General features: G+C 31.5%; 1 protein-coding gene across 1 annotated transcript in view; it reads left to right on the top strand.

The window, feature by feature from the left end:
• Nucleotides 1-15,381: 15,381 nt before the first annotated feature.
• Nucleotides 15,382-17,317, top strand: part of LOC140044229 (uncharacterized) — a 66,227-nt gene continuing 64,291 nt past the window's right edge. Inside the window, exon 1 of the mRNA XM_072088706.1 lies at nucleotides 15,382-15,802. The gene's annotated coding sequence lies outside the window, so the exon portion shown is untranslated. The remainder of the gene's footprint in view (nucleotides 15,803-17,317) is intronic.

Here is a 17,317-nt window from a genome sequence, read left to right as displayed (position 1 = left end):
TCTAATAATTGATTAATTCATTTTGCTTTAAATTCCAGATTTTTTAGGTAAATAATTTTTGAACCAGTTTTTTTTTTATATTTTGTGGTTAACCACCACCTTTATTCATTCAATGTTAGATAAACAACAATTACAGAATCTCATGTATGTTTACATTATTTTCTGCATATTTTTTGTTATGTATCTATTACAAAATATATTGCATATTTAAGAAAAATTAGGTGGTTTACTCATGAACCAGTTTTTTTAGGTAAATATTTTTGAACCATTTTTTTTTTATATTTTGTTGTTAACCACCACCTTTATTGACATTCAATGTTACATAAACAACAATTACAGAATCTCATATATGTTTACATTATTTTCTGCATATTTTTTGTGATGATCTATTACAAAATATATTGCATATTTAAAAAAAAGGTTGTTTACTCATGAACAAGTTTTTGGTCAAAGTGAACAACTATGTGACATTAAATGGCATCAACAAAAACATTTTAAAAAGAGGATTTTTTTCAGGGGACAATATCTCCTAACATTACAATATTTTTTTTAATTAGTCTTTTTCTGTATCATATTGAACGTTTTTCATAACAAGTTAATGTATTTAGAAATCTATGCAGTATGGTTCACAGAAACTATGACACGGCAACTGGGACAAATAAGGCTTTTGGGACAAAGGCAACACATTATTATATGAGGACTGATCGTATGAGAGTGGCAACATTATTATCATGTACACTCTCATACATATATCATTTCATAATGACTTTGAGAACATTTGTGAAAGGTAAGTAGTATGGTAAAGCATTTTTTGTAAATAATTTATTATTTTATTTATGCGATATGCTTTATTGCGGTCAAATACAAACTACACAACTAAACTTAAACTTAATAATTTTTGTAAAATATATTCAAATGGTGGCACTCACAAACTATTGAATACAAACTTCAAAATTATTTTTACATGACGTGAAACCATAAACTGTGGTCACAACTACAAACTACAAAATCTAAACGAAAACAAATTAAATATAAAAGTTAAACGTAAGGGCTAAACTTCCAGCATAATTTTAATGGCACATTAAAAAAAATCTACAATGTTGAAGTATTTAAAAAGACAAGAGAAAATCAATTGATATAAGTTATGTAAAAAATAAATAAAACTAAAGAATGTTTTAACTGAAAGTTTCTCCCAAGCAACTCTTGAGTGCATTTACAGAAAGTTAAAAAATGGCAACAGATTCGTCAATCCTCATTAGAATCTCCACATTAAATGTACATTATTATTTGTTGAAGATATAGATAAAATATTCTTTATAAAGTACAGAATGTGTAGTGAGAGAAAAAAAATAGTAGAATTGCATTATTGTTAAAATTTCATTTTCACACCTATAGGTGTTATTCTACAAGGCATGTTGACATTATAAATGTATGTCACGTAATGCCAATAATTTAAAAGGAAAAATCATTAAAATTTAAACATAGAAATATAATCATCTCCAAATCTCTACAGATGACTCTAACTTCTGTTGTTTCTGAACTCTTTGTGTACTGTACTTTGTGCTCCTCCCTAGGCGATTATGTTCGAATCGAAAGCGTAAGCTTTAATATACGCATACGCATCATGTTTCTATTTTCATAATCCCTTTCTGCGATTTTTTGCTTCAGCAAAAATGGTAATTTGAATTGTTTCTACTTTTTGCAAACAATCAGAGCTCAGGAAATGAGGTATGACACGTTCATGTGCACTCATATGAATGTAAAAGCTCAGCAGACACGCAATGAACAGATTTTCCTAGTGGAAAATAGGCTTAACCTATGATATAGACTTCAAAACATGAAATACATTAAGATTCATAAAAGACTTGGGTATCGCAGCCCGTAATTTGGTATCAATTAGTTTTGCAGCCTCTGATTGGGTGTATCGGTTTGTTTCGCGGTTTTGATTGGGTATCAGTTTGTTTCGCAGTCATGATTGGGTATCAGTTTGTTTCGTGGTCATGATTGGGTATCAGTTTGTTTCGCGGTCATGATTGGGTATCAGTTTGTTTCGTGGTCATGATTGGGTATCAGTTTGTTTCGCGGTCATGATTGGGTATCAGTTTGTTTCGCGGTCATGATTGGGTATCAGTTTGTTTCGCGGTCATGATTGGGTATCAGTTTGTTTCGCGGTCATGATTGGGTATCAGTTTGTTTCGTGGTAATGATTGGGTATCAGTTTGTTTCGCGGTCATGATTGGGTATCAGTTTGTTTCGTGGTCATGATTGGGTATCAGTTTGTTTCGCGGTCATGATTGGGTATCAGTTTGTTTCGTGGTAATGATTGGGTATCAGTTTGTTTCGCGGTCATGATTGGGTGTATCAGTTTGTTTCGCGGTCATGATTGGGTGTATCAGTTTGTTTCGTGGTCATGATTGGGTGTATCAGTTTGTTTCGCGGTCATGATTGGGTATCAGTTTGTTTCGCAGCTCGTGATTGGGTATCAGTTTGTTTCGCAGCTCGTGATTGGGTATCAGTTTGTTTCGTAGCTCGTGATTGGGTATCAGTTTGTTTCGCGGTTATGATTGGATGTATCAGTTTGTTTCGCGGTCATGATTGGGTATCAGTTTGTTTCGTGGTCATGATTGGGTATCAGTTTGTTTCGCGGTTATGATTGGGTATCAGTTTGTTTCTCGGTCATGATTGGGTATCAGTTTGTTTCGCAGTCATGATTGGGTATCAATTTGTTTCGTGGTCATGATTGGGTACCAGTTTGTTTCGTGGTCATGATTGGGTATCAGTTTGTTTCGTGGTCATGATTGGGTATCAGTTTGTTTTGCAACTCGTGATTGGGTATCAGTTTGTTTCGTGGTCATGATTGGGTATCAGTTTGTTTCGCGGTTATGATTGGGTATCAGTTTGTTTCGCAGCTCGTGATTGGGTATCAGTTTGTTTCGCGGTTATGATTGGATGTATCAGTTTGTTTCGCGGTCATGATTGGGTATCAGTTTGTTTCGTGGTCATGATTGGGTATCAGTTTGTTTCGCGGTTATGATTGGGTATCAGTTTGTTTCTCGGTCATGATTGGGTATCAGTTTGTTTCGCAGTCATGATTGGGTATTAATTTGTTTCGTGGTCATGATTGGGTATCAGTTTGTTTCGTGGTCATGATTGGGTATCAGTTTGTTTCGTGGTCATGATTGGGTATCAGTTTGTTTTGCAACTCGTGATTGGGTATCAGTTTGTTTCGTGGTCATGATTGGGTATCAGTTTGTTTCGCGGTTATGATTGGGTATCAGTTTGTTTCGCAGCTCGTGATTGGGTATCAATTTGTTTCGCAGTCTGTTATTAGGTGTATCAGTTTGTTTCGCAGTCTGTGATTGGGTATCAGTTTTTTTCGCAGCCCATGATTGAATTGTCATGCATTTTCTGTTGAAGGTGTGTAGAAACAAAAGGAAGAAATTGAATATTAAAGATGTATTGTCCTCCTGAAAAAATAATTCTTTAACAACATTTTCTTTAATATGCCATTTTAATGTAACATAATAGTTATCCACTTTGACCAAAAATTGGATTGAAAAAAAATGTATTTACCTAAAACAACTGTAATTTAAAGAAAAAAATTGTCAATTTGGCTGCCAGTTAATGGTTTTTGGTTGAATTTAACCATTTGATTTGTCATTTCATACATGAAACCATTATTTTTTGTTTTTTTCATGTAGAATTTAAATCAATTGGTTTTGTACAATAGCATCCTATGTCTAAGTTAATGTTCCTGAAATAATTTTTAAAAGCTTACCAGATTACAGTTAGCTTTTTAAATGTCCACATTTGTTAGTAAGAAAAATATATGTCTTTATGTTTATTTAAACATAGGGAATTCACGGTTTTTGTTAATAAATGGATTGTGATAAGTCTCCAGTACTCTATTGTTCAATGTAGTTATAGTAACATTTTCAGACCTCCCAATAAATAAATAGATTTTTGTTGTGATGCCAAATAAATCATTTATGGCATGTGTGATATTTAATTTGTTTCAAAACTAACACTTTTTTGTTCTAAATTGTTTACTGGTTTCAAAATCTTCCTGTCAGTTCACCATAGCTCAGTTCAGGCTAAATAATTTTGGTTGACATATTTGCATTCATAAAGAACAACACAAAGAAAGGAAAAGTTGAATGCTTGGATTACACAATTAAGCCTGCTTATCACCAGAATTACAGTACAGTATTTACAATGGGGTCATTCTGAAGTCAGAGGAATTATGCATTATAGAGAATTTATAGTATTGTATTATAGAGAATTTATAGTATTGTATTATAGAGAATTTATAGTATTGTATATTATAGAGAATTTATAGTATTGTATTATAGAGAATTTATAGTATTGTATTATAGAGAATTATATGTTTTAACACTACAGTCAACCCCTACTCAGAGGACACTCCTATTAAGGGGATGTTTGTTGGGTCCCAAAGGTACCCTTTCATAGGGGTTCTACTGTATAGTTATTTTTTGTTATGTTTTTATTTTAGAGAGGGTCGGATATCAGCTTGCCTGCAAGTTCAGATGAAAGTGTTTACCCTTTCTAAATAATAATTGAAATTAAAAACAAAAAATATTTGTCATTGAATGGTTTACTTTTGAGTTTCAGAAAAGTTAAATATTATTATCATTGCACGAGGAAGGTTGACTCAGCTGCAGAAACGTTTGATGAACTCACTGCTGAGGACAGACTAAGTGTCATGCATAAAGTGATTTGTGACAAGATTCCCACCGGCAGATCAATAGAAATCGAGCGATTCTGTTGGGTTAGTTAAACGTGAGGAAAGCATCCAACATGATAGCTAAGATCAACTTATTTTTGACAGAAATCAATGCTCTCAATCAATTGAATGGTGTGAAAGGATAATGTGATATCTTGTCAAGTTCTGAGGAAACAGATTTTAAAAAGGTAGGATTTTATTGGTTTTTATTTTCTATAATACTGTATGTGTGAAAATATTTGACATCCAGTCCACCTATGAGTGCCGGTATATGGCTGTCAAAACATCAGATGACCCTTTAGGGGAAGAGCATGTTATTGAAGAGTGTAATCTAGTCCACCTATGACTGCCTTTGTATGGCTGTCGGAACATCACATGACCCTTTAGGGGAGGAGCATGTTATTGAAGTGTGTAACATAATAGTCTACCTATGAGTGTCTGTATATGGCTGTCAAAACATCACATGACCCTTTAGGGGAGGAACAGTGATGTCAGAACATCACATGACCCTTTAGGGAAGGACCATGTTGTTGAAGAATGTAACATCTAGTCACCTATGACTGCCTGTGTAATCAGAACATCGCAAGACCTACAGTGTAGTGGAAGAGCAAGTTATTAATATAAAAGTTACAAATGTAAAACCTAGAGGAAACTGTTTTAGAAGTGCTTGACAAATACTCACATAACCTCATTGTGCCCTGTGTCACATAAGGACGGATTACATTTTCTCTCCATCTCATTTGGTTTCTGGCCACTGCTTCTGCCTCCATCCCTGATTCTCTTCCTGCTTCCCTTCTTTCCTGTTCATTTGTTCTTCTTCATACCATATTAGGTCCGCCTCTATTCTCCCTTTACAGTACCACGTCCGTGCATTCCTACTGTTGCCATCTGCTGGGTTTCCTTTATAGCACATGTAATCATACTTGAACTAAATTGAAGTGGTTTGTATTGACCCATTCAGGAAGTGCTTCATTTAGATATAATTACTTTAACAATAGTGATAATATTATAATAACATAAAGAGAGTCAATGTCATTTTAATTTATAGTGTTTTAATACCAGTGTTACTCTGTGTGTTTCTCGGATTCAGACCTCAAAGTTAAGTTTAGTTTTAATTCCATCCCTTTCATGGACGAATTTTAAAGGAGGTGGAGGACAGCTGGTTCAAGTATGCTTTGTTTATTTACATTATGAATAATATTATACATTCGGCTTAAAAATGAGATTATGCAGGAGTGTGACTCACATACAGGAGACTTAGTTACCAGTATTGTGTAAAATATATAAAATCAAGCAATCAGAAACTGAGCAAAATACTTAGATAAATGCAGATAGCGACATGGGGTGGAATATTTTATATTTGCAGGCTACAGTATATTGAAAATACAGATTCCTCAAGAATTATAAACTTTTTTGACATCTAATATATTGAATTTCTTAGAAAATCAAGACCTGCCCTATTTGTATATAATTATTCAGGTCATATATCATTTACTTGAAATTTATTTTAGATGTTATATCGTCAGTGGCCCTGATTTAGCACTCATAATTCTAATTCCGGCGCTGCTCATGCTCTGGTCTTTTAGCCTGTGAGCGCTCATAGCCGTTACTACACTGATTATAGTACAGAAACAAAGAAATATTTTTATATAGTTTATTATATATCATTGTTGTTACTTTGGGAGTACGGAACCTGAACTCTTGTTATAGTGATTAGGTTCACTTTTAGGTTCCTGCCTACTCCCTTAGTTTCTGTGTTTTTGTTTGTTTGTATCTGGTTTTTGGCAATAAATAATAATAATAATAATAATAAAACATACAAAATATATACTTTGACATTTTGCCAAACAAAAAGTTAATGTCATCGTCATGAATGTAAACCTTATCAAACAGAGAGCCCTTGATCTTCAAGAAAGTCTTGCCTGTCATCACATTTATGGTGGCATTTAGTACTTAAAATTAAAAGTAAAAAACAATATTTTTTTAATATTTGAATCAACAACAAAAAAATATGTAAGGCTATTTGGAATTTTTTGTCACATAATAATTGAATAAAAATTGTATTTGAAAAAATGATTTTCCTGAAAAAAATCTAAAGAAAGAAAAAATAGACAACCAGAATACATTGTCTATTGGACAAAAGGTTAAATTTAACCATTTATTTTGACTAATTATTATTTTTTTGGTGGTTTTTTTCCTGCAAAAGTGAATAACTGTAAAATTACAAAATAATTTGATTAATCTTCATTTTTCATGTTTTGGAGAATGATTCATGTTCTTTAATAAACAAGATTCTAAATTTTGATTGGTGACAAGTTTTTGCAGCCTGTTTGATTATACACATCAACCTTGGATATTCAGTTCATACACAAATCATGAATGTGCAAGGAATCAAAGCTTTTATTCTGATTGTTCTCAATTATAAATCTAAAAATACATTTTTTGACCAATACTTGACAATGGCATTGAATTGACATAGATTTAGTAATAAATCATTGATGCAAACATGTTCTGTTAAAATGACCTTTTTACACAGGCAGACTGAAATGTTAAATCTTCTCCTACAGCGATCTATGCTAATTAATGTATTTCTGTAGTTATATGAGTGATAGTTACCACTAGATATGTCAACATTTAGTTTTAGTTTTATTTATTAGTTCTAGCCTTCCAGAGTTTAAACTTCTTTGGTGTATTTTCAGACTCACAGCTTATATAAAGGAGCATTGTGGACATAGTAATTGTAAAATTGCATAAGATTGTTTATACACAAAGGTAGTAACGTAAGAGGCAAGCTTTCAAACCCTCTTTGCGATGCTTTAAATATTTTGATGCTGGCCAATGAACAGACACAACCATTATCAGTGATTATCATTGCATTTTAAAATCTATGACTTATGAAAGTTAATCGTCGTTCCTTTGACTTTTAACTTCAGACTACCATAACCCTGCTTAGGATAAGAAACCCTGTGTGTCTGAACATAGCTTTAAATTCCAACCAGATGGTCAAGGATGGTCCACCTCACTTTTCCAATATTTGCAAAAACACAGTACAAAACATTTTACTCTATGTCTAGATTAAGACCCAGACTGTCGAATTGATTAACCCTTTTAAATGACTTCTTATGAATGTCCTGTTGTGATATGTATTGTGTGTATTAAATTACTTTTAAATCGTATGTAATCTCCTAGCACACTGTATGTCCTACTAATTCCCTGTCTACACTATCAAACTTTATGTGACAAAAACTATGATGTGCACATATAGAGACATAAACAATGTCATATCACTACCATATTTTGGAATATCACTACCATATTTAGGCACATCACACTTTTTTGTCAAACTAGTTTGATAGTGTAGGAATAGCTTAAGTCATCCATCTATTGACAGTTCCATCTTTTCAGCACAAAACCAAAACATATGGTCAACGTGCCTTTTCCTTTCAAGCCCTTCTTTTTTGGAACTCATCATTTTCTGTTCGTAATTCACCAAATCTTCTTTCAGAACACCTTTTTCAGAATTTTTATTGACCACTTTATGCGCCTTTGATAAAGTTTGAATTAGTGCTATAAAAATTTCTGTTATTATTATTATCACAGTGAAAATGATACTTTAAAGGTTGTATATATTAGTTTGGAAATGATAATTATTAATTTTGTTTAAATCGTTTTTCATTAGTGAACAGGATTACCCTTAAACAAACTCTTTATCTATGTATCGTTAGTCTTTCTCCTGACATGCATTGTATTTCAGTCGTTTACGATGTAATCGGTTATAATCAAAATGTCATTATCACGACCAACTGCAATTGGACACATCAAATACATTATAACTTTCGATGACCTAGAAGGCCACTAACCTGTAAAAGTATCTGCTGTTCTTTTTTTATGGAAACAAAATATTTATCAATACTTTAATGTCACTTCATATTTGTTTTGTTATTGAAAATTGTTTTTATTTAATTATACTACAATTACATGTTCAATATTGAATTGATTCTAGTCTTCATCTTTCAATAGTATTGACAAATCTCATTGGGAGATGAATTACTTTTACTCATTTGCATATGAATGGTTTTAACCAATCAGAATGTAGTTTGTTGATAAGTTTAGTGATTGCTTTCAGTAAAACTGTCTGCTTTCTTATATGCACAGTAGCCAGCATTGGCTCAGCAGCAATTTAGGTATGAAAAGTATTATATGTTATATATCTACAAACCTGTATAGCAGTTATTATATGTATCACAATCCGTAGCAGCAGTCTGTAATTTCTGCTTTACATACTGCATTACTATTTTTGCTCATTGATTTACAGTTATTGCAAGGTATCGTTGGTGCAATTGTTATGCATTTCTTGCATGTTAACTTAATTAGTCGGAAGTTCACTTATATTTCCTGTCGTCGTCGATGTACTTGTATTACTCAGGGAGTTGTGATTTGAAGTTCAATGTTATTTGTGTCTTTTTGTTACAGAAATTAGTTTCATTTGGAAATTAACGAGCATCAGATGAAAAGGATTTCAGGAAACCTGGTAAGAGTTTCTATTTTTGAGTATTATTGTCATATTTGTATTTTACTGTTGTGTTCTTTTCAAGTGTTTTTGTCAAAGTTTTCAAACTGGCTGAAGTTGAAACCCTGTCTTTGCAGCTAGTTTGTACATTTTGTATGGCAAAATGAGTTAAGCTCATCAGATTCTTGAAATGATCTAAATCTCAATAGGTTTAGTTCTCCTTTATTTATTTTATCTACAATTATTTAGTGGATCTTGTGGTATAGAGAAATTCCATTTATTAATAAGGGTCTGTAGATTTGCCTGGACCTAGAAACCATCAAACCTATGTCAAGGTGAGGAGCAAAGACACGTTTCCCAATATCACTGCATGCGCACAATGAATTAGCATAACATTTGGTCGTCACAAATTGAAAGCGCCGTATTACTAATAATATAGTTCTGTATAAGGACCACTACAATTGTGGTTTACTGGTTAACTCAATGCATTAATTGATTATGGGGGCTGAAATGGATCACTGGGGTAACTCTACCTTGTCTGAAAGATGCACTGGGTATTTTGGATGACACCTTTGTGACCCAACTGTTTCCTCATAGTCTCCTGAAAAGTTGTTGGCTGTGGTGTTAAACTATGTATTGCTCGTCATTCCTTTTACAGGAAGTTTTATTTGAAAAATGTCTTTAACAAATTATAACATTGCTTTTACTGAAAACTGCACTAATAAGATTTTCCAGTTTAGCTCAAAAAACTAATTTCCATTGATAGAGTCCTTGATAGGTCCCAAAGAAAAGGGTCTAGTGTATCAAGATTTTAAATGTGCTTTTTATTGACCTTAGGATTTTGTTATTTATTACTAGTACATTTAACAAAACACTCATCACATATCCTGTACATTATTATCCAGTCTCATTGTTTGTCTTTTTTTAAAGTGAATATTATAATATAATTACCTATTATTATACCTTATAATAGATGGTAATGTTTTGCTGAGACTAACAAGAAGCAGTAATGTGGCGTAATGTTGAGAGAACGGGAGACTAGCATGAGAACGGGAGACTAGCATGAGAACGGGAGACTAGCATGAGAACGGGAGACTAGCATGAGAACGGGAGACTAGCATGAGACTGAGAGGAATTAGTTCAAACCTGCTTTTGCCATTGTCGTATTCCTTATGCATGTTTTTATCTCGTCCTCATAGACGTAGACTTTCTAGATTAACCCACAGGGCAGAATAATAATTATTTTTATGATTATTTATTAATATTGCAATTATATATATTAATTTTAATGCTGGTTAATGTCATGGATCATGCTGGTATAATGGATTGGCCGATATGAATTAACATCAGTTTTAACTTTAATAGTTTATAGTAATTATGATAATGAGTTGTATGGTTTTCTATCCAGTAAAGTACATTTATATGCTAGGATCTTGATATAAACAAACATAACAATATCAACTGAGATTGTGCTCTTTTTTTGGGACGTTACTGTCTTTTTATTGATTGATGCGAGAATATAAATTATAGTATATATATATATTTTTTTAAATAATCAACAATGAAAAATATAATGTAAATATACTGGTTTGTGATAGTACATTGCAATTAACGACAAAACATGACTCTCTCATAATCTAGCAGCCTCCTTTAAAAAGGGATAAAGCAAAGCTAAAGCTTATTATTTAGGATAGAAAATATAACATTAAGCTTGTTTTATGATTGCATGGGGTTTCTTGTTCCTTTATTTCCTACCGTTCCTTTCGTTTTAATTACAATTTTTTTGTTGTCACTGAATCAAAGTGAATTTCTAGATAAATAAATAAAAATAAACCATTAAGTTTGACCATGATGTCCCATTAGATTACACATTTCAGACACAAAAAAAACTTACTTTGTAATTATTTTTAATTCTGTTGTGATAATAACATTTTATTATTATTGAAAACAAATTGAATTTAAATTGAATAATCTGCATAATCAAGAAGGAAGTTTTTAATTCCAAGAATTGTTTTAATGTGTATTTTTTTTTCTTTTACACATTCATTTATTCAGCAGTATATTACAGTAGATGGACCCTATGGTGACTCTTTCGGGACCCAATAAAATGTCACTTCCAAATGGGTGTCCCTCTGAATTAAGGTTTGCTGTAGTACATTACCCTTGATTTGTTTTAACAGGAAAAATGGTTTCTACTGTTTACTAGAGTTTACAGTTTTTTTTATTTTTCTTGTTTAAAGATGTATTGTCCCCCAAAAACATGAAAAATGAAGATTAATTAAATCAGACTTTGAATATATTATGTTGTAGTTTTAATAAAGTTAATCACTTCCATAGAAAAAAAAACAAACAAAATTATGTTTTCACTAGTAAAATGACAAAATAAATGGTTAAATTCAACCAAAAATGCATTGGCTGGCAGCCAATTTGACCATTTTTTGCCTTCAATTAAATTTTTTCAGGTAAATACATATTTTTTCGATCCAATTTTTGGTCAAAGTGGATAACTATTATGTTGCTTTAAAATGGAATATTCAACCAAAATTGTTTTAAGAATTATTTTTTCAGGGGGACAATACATCTTTAAAGTAATATATATACAAACAGTTTGTATCTGTTTTATGAAACTATTCTTATTTTTTTATTCTAATCACATTCTATCATTCAAGCATGTTACCTAAAATCGATCCTAAATTGTGGATAGATTATGGTTTAACAACGTACATGATTACTCTCAAACAACGCTTGCGATTATTCTCTACTGAAATAAATCTATTCCGTCGATATAAATGTATTTATGATTTTGACGAATAACTATAGAATGCAAATTGGACCAACAAGAAGTAGAATATAAATTATATATATATATATTTAATTTAGCATATATATATATATATATATATTTAATTTAGCATATATATATATATATATATATATTTAATTGAGCATATATATATATTTAATTTAGCATATATAATATATTTAATAATCAGCATTATGAAACACATGGTGAATTAAATTATTATGCAGAGGTCATTTATACTGATTTGTAAGATAACTAATTTGAATTAAATATTTCAATATTATTAATACCACAATCAATACAGAATATATTTTATATTTTTAGATTTGACCATGGCGTTGTTTTTGCGATTAGGGACTTTTAGATTGAGAGTCGTATTTGACTGTTACTCGTCGACAGATATTCTGCCGTCCTAGTGATAAGACCCAGGCCATAACCTGTATTATTAAAAGCTTTATTTAAAATAACCAATACAAATTAATAATTCACAGTTTGCCACTATAATTTGACTGAAATTTATCGCGACATTCTCAGTCACGATTTTCGTAAATTAGTATAGTTTAGTATGCTCCAATAGGTTTTAAATGTCTCCCCACTCCCACACCAATCCTTTTTTTGTTATTATATTTAGTATAAATATGCGGTGAGGAATATTAAAATGTACAGCATGCCAGTCAGAGAGGTACCATATTATTGAATAAATTGCGACAACATTGTTTTCTAAAACGGTCACAATGTCAATATGGTGCTGGTATATGCTCCATATCAGCTCAGTCCTAATAATATTAATACCGTGATATTGTTATTAGGATTGGTACCGATGCATGAACTGAAATATGGTATATATGCATATTTAATTTTCTCCTAAGAAAGCAATTGATATACATATCTATTCTGCTAGCAATAATGATGATTTATTCATACCTCTTAAAATAAATATTGGAAAAAAATATATCAGTTATACTGGAGTTAAGTTATGGAATAGTATCATAATTATACAAAATTTCTTCAATTTATACTCATTTATTTAACAAATGAGTCTACTTATTTATTTGACAAAATGTCTAAAGAGATTTATAACATTTAAAATTACTTCCGATTTGTTTTCTTTAATACTTATAAGTGTGTACGAGACAACATCTTGTATCCTTTTATTTAAACATGTATGTAAACATTTATTGGTCAAATTATCTCAATTTTAAAGATATTCACTTACTTTATCCTAAAGTAATTAGTTCTTGTTTTTGTTTTTTTATTGTTGTTATTGATTTAACTTCTTATTACTTTATTGTCTTTTGGCATCTCGGCTCTAATATTTTTGTTCATACACTGGGTGTAGACCATAAAAACTGATTTCAATTGTTTTCACTTCTCCAAATATCTGTATGTGGCCACATTATAAAGTGAATATTTAACTTCTATTAATTCATTATGTTATGAAAGTTTTGCTATAGCTCTATACCAAAGCCCCTTTATTTCAACACCATATCGTTTGCAGCTCCAAGAAATTATCTCAAGAACATTATAGATTTGTAAGCTACTAATTGAATTACAATGCCATTGATTCAAATATTGGTGTTGTATCCAAACAATATTAAATTACATATGTTAATGATTAAATTACTTTTCTGTTTAAATAGTTGATTGATTGTTACGCTTTTCAATGTCCTGTGTAACAGCAGTACGTTCACCATGTTCATTCTTGCTATGTCTGTCACTTGTATGCTTGCTGCAATTATAGATAAGTCGATATGTGCGTGATACGATATCTTACCTGGTTAAACTTTATCCGTAAAAGTTATTAATAATCAATTTTAATTTACATTTTATGTGGAGTTGATAAGTGTGAAAATTGGATGTTGTATTGTACAGTGTCGTTTCTTTCACTCTTTTTTTAGTATTGTACCTTGAATCCAGAAACGAGCTCTTCGAATAATACTAGGGACTGATCACATGTATGAAGAGGCGTGCAAGATCGCCGGTCTCCCATCGCTTGCGACGAGGAGGGTGGGTCTAGTGTTGTCTTTTGGTGAGAAACTTCTTGCCTCTGACATATTTCGGAATATGCTCCCTCATTGTCGCGAACTTGATGTCGGCCTTCTGTCTCGCCCCCTCCTTCGTATTCCGTTTGGAAGAACTTATTTAACAAATCTATTAAAAACCTTTATGAAGTTTGTGGTACTTAGTTTTTGAGAGTCCATGTCAGTTGTCATATGTTGGTTCCACTAATTCTTTCCTAGTTCAGACATATGAGGTTTTTTGTGAGATGTAAACTTAATTAACTCTGTATGTGTAAACGATCTTGTTTTCTAGTTCAGACCTATGTTGTTTATGCCATGTGAGACATTCTCTTGTACATTGGGCCTTCACAACATTATCCAAGTCAGTTTTTGTAGTTGTTTCCACTAATTGTTTCCTAGTATAAACCTATTAAGTTTATGTCATGTGAGATAAAATAACTGTAGGTGTGAATAGATAATCGCAAAATGATACAGTAAACAGCCAGACAAATTTGCATTTCATGTGTGTTTTTTTTTGTAAGCTGTTTATGTATGTGTATTTATCAATGCTTTTATGTATGTAAATATGCACATTCTTCTTGCATATGAGATTTAAAATGATGAAATTGTTAAAAAGAGAAAAAAAAATGTGTTAAATGATAACGTGTATAAAAAAAGGAATATATGTAGAAAATATTGATAAGCTAACAGGTTTTGGAAATATATTAAAAGATAATATCTAAAAACATGTGTGAACAGATCTTTGTACAGTTTCTGCTTCATACACTGATATAGTGGTTTTTACAATGTTTTCATAGATTTAATATTGTTAATAATATTAATATTAATACAGTAACATCCCTATTAAGGGGAAACCATTGGGATGCAACAAAGTGTCCCCTTAATAGAAGTTTCCCCTTTTTATACCCACAACTCACCCACCACTTTCAGGATCCACAATTGAAAAACAAATAAAATCCCCTTTTAAAGAATTTTTGGGAAAAATAAAATAGGATAAGAATATCAGTTCGGCTTGTTTTTGCCAATATTCGAGGTGAAAATCTTATTCATAGAAAATTCAAATCTTATTTAATCCAGACGGATTATTGTTTTACATATCATGGGAAAATATTGAACGTTTTCTATCAATCAATTGAAGTTAGGATCAAAACTACTTATCATTGTCAGTGAAGCGTAAAGTCAAAACCCTTATACTGTATTCAACCATAGTGTTAAGTCCCTATGGAAGGGCCCCTTGAATCACCCACTGCAATTTAAATATACTATATACTTAATTCAATTAACAAGAACAATGTAACTAGCACTGGCTAATTATGATCATAATCATAATTTGTGTGTTAAAACTCTATATTATTTTTGCATGATTATGTTTGAAATGACCTCAAAAAATAGTACAACAATAGAGAAATTAAATCACAAATTTTCGATTTTCAAATATTCCATTCTTTACCAAAACTTTTCAGAAGAACAAAACATATAGCCCCCTTCAATAGAACTTATTATATACAGGTTTCAGGGTGATTAAACCCTGTTCAATGGCCTACCAAACGAGGCGTTAAATTTTCTAGTAGAATGGTTGGCGGGTTCCGTTAAGACCAGCAGGTGAATTTTAGGGTATAGGATCATTTGAAAGTTTCAGTTTAAATGAACAGGTTCAAATTTATAACAGGTACTGTACATACTATTTTTTATTGGAGCAAGGAATTTATTTTTTCTAATCAAAAGTAAGACTTTTCTTTTTACAGTAAAACATCATTAATAGTATTTTAAAAATGTTTTTAGATTATAAAGGGAGGTAGTTATTCTGGAATTTCCTCTATAAATATATTGTCATTAAACTTAAGTTTTGTGATTGTTTGTTACTGTGTCTGTATTGTGACAGCATGTTGTGATTCTATTTCTATTATCAATCAAATCAAAATCTTATTGCCTAAACAAGTAGATCTTTTGATTCACTTTCTAAATAATTACGTAATACAATTTTCAAAATAAATTCAAATCAAAATCACATTCTTGCAAATAGATTTCTTAATTATTATACATCTAGCTAAAATTATATTATGTTTATTTTTAATTATTATACATCTAGCTAAAATTATATTATGTTTATTTTACTAGAATTCATAAACTATTCATGACTTCAAATAATTTTGTATTTCAAATATTAAAGGAATAATATATTTGTATGCTAAATGTTATCAGTATTATACTTAAAAGCTGTTATGTATTCCATGTTAGCAGTAATTATGTTGTATGGGCTTTGCCAATAGCATAGCAATATATTTATTTCATTTGATAAAGTGATGATTAGATTTACATTATACTGATGTATCCCTGTCGGTCTGTCTGCAGGTCTTTTGTGGTTTATCATTCATTTGGCTGTTCATTAAATGAATAATTCATAGATGCATTCCTTTAAATTTCATATTCTCTTATCTATATATAAACTATGTTCAATTCTGAGATAGGCAGACACAATTCAAAAACGTTTTGGAAATAACCTTCTTCGATACATACCTAACTGAAATGTACTATAGTGAGTACTGTTCCATTGTCTCGCAAAACAATTTTTTTGATTTTTATATTTATATTTATACTGGGTAACTTCTTCAGTCAAAGACTGGTCTCCCAGAGGGCCCAGTTGGTGATCAGTGGCTGTGATGTACTAATACACCGGGGTAACCCCCTACTCGTCTCGAAAGATGTACTTAGGTTCTTTAAAGGGCACACGAGCTAGATGTGTACAATGGACCTACGGTTTATAGTCCTTATCCGAGAAGACTCGTTCTACCACCAGAACCATGGAGTGAGTTAGCCTCGAACCCCTGCCGATGTTATGGCTACGTAATTACGGTTCCACTGTCTTAACCGCTCGGCCACTCACTCACTGTTTCAATATGTTTTCACGAGCTAAACTCAAAGGAGATTTGCTTAGTTTAGTTAACTTCTGAATTCTCTGTAGTCAATTTTCCAGTCACTCCCCATAACGAAATAACTAAGTAGATTTAGATAGTCTTTAATAGAAATAGCTCTATCCTTAGTAGGCTTAATAGGCCGTTAGTAGTTTTTTTCTCTTGGCTACTAAGGATTTTATCATGATTTCTTCGACTACTTTCTGACTACATAAAATAGATAGGTGACATAATAGGTACTACCTATTAAAAGTACACAGTAAGTAGTTGTATCATAGTTGATGTAGCACTATTTAAAGTAGGCCTTTAAGCTACACCATTGTTAGT

This window comes from Antedon mediterranea, chromosome 3, assembly GCF_964355755.1.
Source record: "Antedon mediterranea chromosome 3, ecAntMedi1.1, whole genome shotgun sequence".
NCBI lineage: Eukaryota > Metazoa > Echinodermata > Crinoidea > Comatulida > Antedonidae > Antedon > Antedon mediterranea.
Note: the sequence above shows the minus strand (reverse complement) of the source record. Positions and strands in the feature narration are given on the sequence as shown.